General features: G+C 42.4%; 1 long non-coding RNA gene across 1 annotated transcript; it reads right to left on the bottom strand.

Moving 5' to 3' along the window:
* Positions 1-1,449: 1,449 nt before the first annotated feature.
* On the bottom strand, positions 1,450-3,730 carry LOC141835437 (uncharacterized). The gene is made up of 4 exons (XR_012602388.1): positions 3,401-3,730; positions 3,221-3,323; positions 2,667-2,745; positions 1,450-1,623 (listed from the first exon to the last, which is right to left on the bottom strand). It is a non-coding gene; the product is annotated as an uncharacterized LOC141835437 (long non-coding RNA).
* Positions 3,731-5,567: the final 1,837 nt, after the last annotated feature.

The following is a 5,567-nucleotide window of genomic DNA, read 5'->3' as shown; positions in this document are numbered from 1 at the left end:
ACTTGGTTCACAGCGCGAAGCTGCTACTCCAAGGCCCACAGTCCTTGACCGTTTACTTTGGGCAATCCACTAAAATACTTGAGCCTTACGGTCTCAAGTAGAGCGATTACAAGAATGGTAACAAATATATATGTAATTAATTATAGTTACCAAAAGTCCGGAGTGCCGACGCTTTCTGATGAAGATGTAGTTGCAGGCTCGGCGTTCTGGTAGCTTGGCGACTCAGATGATGAAGCCGGGGTGTCGTAGAGCCGTCGTATTAGTAGCAGAATGATTTAGGATGGAGCGTGTGAGTTCAATCAAGCTGCTGGTCGAGTGCTGCTTATATAACCTGCTTCAGTCGACTCAACTTTTCACTGAGTCGACTCTAGTCCTCGGTCAGATTCCAAATCAGCCTCTGTTGCCAAGTCTGCGCCGTTCCGAGTCGACTCCAGTCTGACGTGGCAGATATCTTGACTTCTTTGCTCCGCGGTTGCCATTTCCCCGTCTGAGTCGACTCTGATCGCCTTGGGTCGACTCCAGTCTTCAAGTCGACTCTAGTACCTCTGAGTCGATTCCAGTGTGATTTGGCGGAATCCTGACCAGCGGACTTCCGGGATTACGCTAACTCAGCTTGAGTCGACTCAGGCTTCACCCGAGTTGACTCCAAGGGCAAAAATCAGCCTTTTTGCCCGGAGTTCACTACTGATCAGTTTTTCCGTCCTACAATACAAGTCAGGCAAATAACATGCAAAGTAAACAGGTGTTGAGTTAGTGAAACTAACTCTGAGTCTTAACTTCGGGTTTCCAGTGAAACCCTGAGTTTAACCAACGCCTACTGTTCCTTATAGGAACGCGTCCTCACCCACTCCTCTCAGGAGAATTTACCTGATGCCAACCGAGTCCTCCAAACTCGTTGGACTTTTGCTCGGCTCTGTCCTCGGCTTCCAGGATTTGTGCTGTGGCTCGGTCCTCCTGACCAGCCCAGACTTTGCTGCGGTCCAGCCCTCCAGACTGACCCAGACTTTTGCTGCACCCTGGTCCTCCTGACCAGTCCAGACTTTTGCTGCGGCTCGGTCCTCCTGACCAGCCCAGACATCACCTGGAGCTCTGACTCTGCCAAGACTTCCAATGCCTAGCTGTACTAGGACTTAAGTCAAACCTGTGCTCATACTTAGATAAGGCATATCTGTCACGCCCCGGGAGGCCGTCCGAAAAATTTCGGCAGCATCTCCCCAGTAACTGTGACAATTTTTCCCTGATACAAACAATGATACTCAGCCACAGGCGGCTGGAATAAGGACTACACGTCCTTCAACATACAACACATGCATCACATATAATATTGAAGGCCACACGGCCACAACACTAACAAACGGATACACATACGTCAAAATCCGAAATAAACCATTCACGACAAGAGAAAATATGCGAAGCGAAAACAATACAATGCAAGCAGAAACCACATCATAACAAGTATAACTCTGAAACTCCAAAACTACCCGAAAACAGAACGTCAAACCATAAAAGTATACAACTGTACTAGAAACCATACAACTAAACCATAAAAATAATATCCTCTAGTGTGAGATGGATCAGTCGGCCAGCTCTCCAAGCTCCAAGTACTTTTCACCTATCTGCTACCTGAGGAGGAAACAAGGAAATCCTCAGGGTCTGGGTAGTAAGCATCAGATGCCCAGTGGGTACAGAATAGAAGTGCATGAACAGGTAAGGCAACAGGAATACTAAGAGTGCACAGGCTAAAAGGAAACATGTATAAGAAAAGGTAGATAAGTAATCAACCATAAATAACAAGAATCAACGGGTATTATAAATCATGATGGTAACAGAATATAGTGTATCAACTGAAGCAATCAAGAAGTAATAAGACTGAACAATAGGTATAGGGATCATATGCATGTAATCATGTATGACATGTCACGCAAATGCAACAATCATAGCAAACAAGTGCAACAAACATCAGCATGTGAGTAAAATAAACTATATAATAACCTACCAACAATGCATGCAATAAGAAGCAAGCATAGCAATCAAATGCAAGTCACTGTCTGCGGACCATCCCCAGTCACCCTCCCAGAGCACAGTGAAGCTGAGGTCGCACAACAGGAATACTGCACAGGCTCCAACAACAAACCACCACTCATCTGGTGGGGAGCGGGCAGTGTGGCAGGAGAGCATAGAGAGCTAGTCCTGGTGCACCCAACTGTAGTGCAACATCTTACCTATATAGCACCACAACACGGTGCAGGTAAAATCCACCAACAAATAACAACTACAACTATCATGGATGCATGGTGATCATCTCAACATGTAATAGCTAAATCAATCAGCATGCTCAACAGGAATCAGTAAAGGTCTACAAAGGTCAAGGATACCATAGTTAAAAGTTTCTAACTACGGATAGATCATGTGAGGATCATACAACGGTAATAAACAATAAATCAGATGAGCACTAACAGGATAAACTCTACTGGGAACAAAAGTACCAACATGATATCAAATGGATCATAGCAAGATCAAACAGCAAGTTTCAAGGATAAGTATCAATATCTATCAACTAAAGGGATAGCAACCGAGAGAGAAGTGTCAATATGAAACATAATAATAACAAGTGAATCATGCACTGAAAGGAAGATCCTGTATTGACCAAGTACAGGGGTACCCACCTGAATACGACGAAGGTAAAATAAGAACCCTCTAGAAATACTACACTCCGAGTTAAAGAAGACCAATCCAATCAAGGTCCTGCAAAATAATAGATACAACAATCCTAAATTCAACCATACATTTAATTTAGCAACGAAATAAAATACTCGCTAAATCTAACTAACCTAACCCATTATACTAATCAATCCAACATTAGCTAATCAATTTCTACAACATTAAATAAACTAATCATCAGTAGCTTCCTCAACATCCAACTTAATTGATGGAAAAGAACCACCAATATCAATCCAACAGTGGCAAACAGATCACCCTAATTAAATGAATTAAACAAGAATTAATCTCATTCTAATCATTCCAACAACCTCATCTTCCAACAGATCAAACATCCACGGAATTGATTCATCAAACTCAATCAATTCCTGATCTAGCATTAATTCAACCAACCGGCTATGATCACAACCGATCCTAACTCAAACCAACACTAATTGTTATCTAATTAAAGCCAAATCTCAATCTTATCAACAAATCTTAATTCAAAACTGATAAATCTTACTTTAATTATCCAATCTGCCCAAATCCAATCAACCGAAGCATAATCCTCTTCTTCTTCCTCCTTGCAGCTGAAACCTAAAAATTGATCAAATCTCCTCAACAAGCTGTAGAGAGGCACAACCGATCAACATCACAGTCTAATTCCACCCTCAACTCAAACCCTAAGTCAAGCTATACTTACCGATCAGCTTTTTCTTCTCCTCTGGTTCGGATCGCGTCCCTGCCCTTGCTCGCGTTGACCGATCCAACTCCAACCGCCGGCGTTCTCTTCTTCTCTGGCAATCGAGGGCGGCGAGGCAGTGACAGCGGCAGAGACTCGCGCGTCGGTGAGCAGGGCGAGCAAAGGTTCTGCGGCGGCTCGCGATGAGGAAGAACAGAGGGGGCGGCGGCAGCAAAAGGGCAAGAAGAGGAGAAGCAAGGGAAGAAAGGGGCGTCCGGCGTCCTCTCCTAGCTATGGCGTCTTCTCCTTGCGGCGACGGCGGCAGCGCAACGGTGGATCGCGGAGGAAGGGAAGAAGATCGCGTGAAGAGGGTGAACAGGGACTCCGCTCGGTGTTTTAAAGAGGAGCTACAGTAACGACGCAATTAAGTGGCTAAACCGGCTAAATTAAACCTAGGGTTTTTAACATAACGAGTGAACCGGACCGGATACTGTAGCAACCCGGTTCAAACTTGGTTCGCTCGGTTCGCTGACCAAACGAACTCCGATTTGACCCAAACTAGTTTCGTTGGATTTGTCTTTGCGAGACGAATCTTCTCATCGCATTTATTTTATTTATTAATTCCTTTATTAGCCCATTAAGGATTTATTTCGGTTAACCCCTCAAATAACCTACTTAATCTCCCATAATTAAATTATAATTTATTTATAATAAATCCCTAATTTTCGGTATTTTACAATATCAGTTCAACACATATTTAACTTGAACCTAGTGGCATTATCAAAACCAAGGTTCGATCATTGGGTGCACCTTGCACCAACAATCTCCCCCTTTTTGATTATGGCAACTTAGTTTCAAGTTAAGTTAAACATATGCATAACTTAACACAATTGCATTAAATATGGATAAAGTTTAGCATCTATGCAAGTGTAAGTTAAGGAGTCATTGCATATTTCAAAGATGAAGTTTAAAATATGTGCAAGTGATAGACTCCCCCTTAATTCAATATCCCCCTGAAAAGATCCTTTGTAAGTTTCAAGTTATTATTTCTCCCCCTAAAACATAGCTTGGTTTCAAAAATATTTCAAAATTTTTGAAAGGTGCTTAACTTGAAAATTTCCCAATTATCTCTCCCCCTTTGACATAATCAAAAATAATTCCTACGGGTTTGAGTGCAGGCTTATTTAGAAAAAATACTTAGATAAAAAATTTTCCTGAGGGGCACATGTCCAACTTGAGTTGTAGCTAACTACTAGAAAGTAGTAGTTTGACTCAGTCAGCCAAGTTTAAGTGTATCAGAGCGAGGCTGCTCTTTATTTAACTTGATTAATGTATGTTTAAAGTCTAAGTAAAGGTTCGATGCATTGATTGAAGCATCTATGTATACATAGACTAGATTCCTAGTCATCTCACACCTTTCTAAGTTTGGCAATCACAAACAAGGTAACTAGGTGCTTTGTGAGATGTCCACCTAAATCTATAGGATCATGCTTTCTAGGGATTTCAAATCTATGCTAAGGCTAAAAACAGTCTTTAAGTTAGATTTGAAAAACAAAGTTTAAAAGGAAAATAGATTTTCAAAATTATAAAAAGTTTTGAAAACATTTTTGAAAACTATTTATAATAGATTGAAAAGCATGAATGAATTTTTGAAAACATTTTCACTAATCTATGAAACATATATGGAAATAAAGTTCTATGGAAAGAAGCACATAAGATCTAAGTTCATATCAAAATTTCGATCATAAGGATTCGATATACAAAATGTATAATGAAAAAGTAAACTAAGATGCTGGTGGCTACTGCGGTGGTGACTGGGAAGGTGGTGGCTGCTGAGGTGGCGGCTGCTGAGGTGGTGGCTGCATGGCTCTAAGAATCTGCAGTATCTCAGCCATCCCCTACTCTAATCTAGCAATGCTCGCCCCCTGAGTGTCTAGCTGAGCCTCCATCCTAGTGAGTCTCTCCTCAGAAGTGAGGGCTGGAGGAAGTCCAAAAAGCTCCTCTAGATCAGCAGCCCCCATGCCTATGTCATCAGCTGCATCAGCTGCCTCTGCTGCATCAGCTGGTGGCTGCTCCTATGGCTGAGGCTGAGGATGAGGCTGCCTCCAAGAAAGTACCCCCTCGTCATCCATGACTACACCACCTAAGGAGATCTGCCTATGACCTATACAGTCAAAATCACCCTGGG

Source organism: Curcuma longa, chromosome 9 (assembly GCF_044706935.1).
Source record: "Curcuma longa cultivar G26 ecotype Majalengka, Jawa Barat chromosome 9, ITB_CL_G26_1.1, whole genome shotgun sequence".
NCBI classification, from domain to species: Eukaryota; Viridiplantae; Streptophyta; class Magnoliopsida; order Zingiberales; family Zingiberaceae; genus Curcuma; species Curcuma longa.
This window is presented reverse-complemented; position numbering and strand designations above follow the sequence as displayed.